We start from the raw sequence: 823 nt of genomic DNA, 5'->3' as shown, positions 1-823 counted from the left end.
TAAATAGCTTTATATTCAAGCAAAATATAATATTATACAGTTCATACTTCACCATCTATGCCCTCCTATGATCATCGCACTCGTTTAAAAACACTCATTTTCCTGTCAATTCAACGTTCAGAACTAGCTTCTTTTTCCCTAAATGGATTTCGCGAATAGAGTAGTGCGTGTGTCGGGAAATGAAGGAGGATAGTAATAATAGTAAGGAAAAGGGTCCTTATTTAGAGAAGTTATCAAAGTTACCTTTGGAATTATTAAAATAATATTTCAAGTTATTCTCCATTCCTGGGTCCGCGGCTCAGCGTTTTAGGGTTTATTCAATATTTATTTGTTCTTTTCTTAGTTTCTTTTCAAATCTTTTTTATGATTTGGACTCGATCGTTGAGTACTTTATACATGCGCGTTTGGGAGGGGGCATAGCGCAAGAGGAATATCCGTTTTTCCTGATTCCAGTACTCTCATTGGCCTAATATGTTAATCGCTGTCAAATATCCTCTAGATAATAATCCCGTTCGACATACAGGGACCATCCTTCGTGAAATTCCTTCGTAGGACGTTACAAATCTGCACCGCGTTATAACCGAGACAAGAATCTAATGGTAATGTAATTTTAAAACCCCAAAACCTTGTTATAATAATATAAGTTCAGTAATGTATAGAAAGGCGCATAAACTAACTATTAAGGGAATTAGTCACCAAGGCAGGTTAGGTAGGAAAAATCATCCAATAAGAATTGATAGGTCAGGGACTACTCAGTTGGCAACATTCGGACGATTTTGAAGCACTTGTGAAAAAAGTCGCTAAAAAACATTTCTACGAGAAG

The sequence above is a fragment of the Penaeus monodon genome, chromosome 29 (assembly GCF_015228065.2).
Source record: "Penaeus monodon isolate SGIC_2016 chromosome 29, NSTDA_Pmon_1, whole genome shotgun sequence".
Lineage (NCBI taxonomy): Eukaryota > Metazoa > Arthropoda > Malacostraca > Decapoda > Penaeidae > Penaeus > Penaeus monodon.
The sequence above is the reverse complement of the archived record's forward strand: the minus strand, read 5'-3'. Positions refer to the sequence as shown.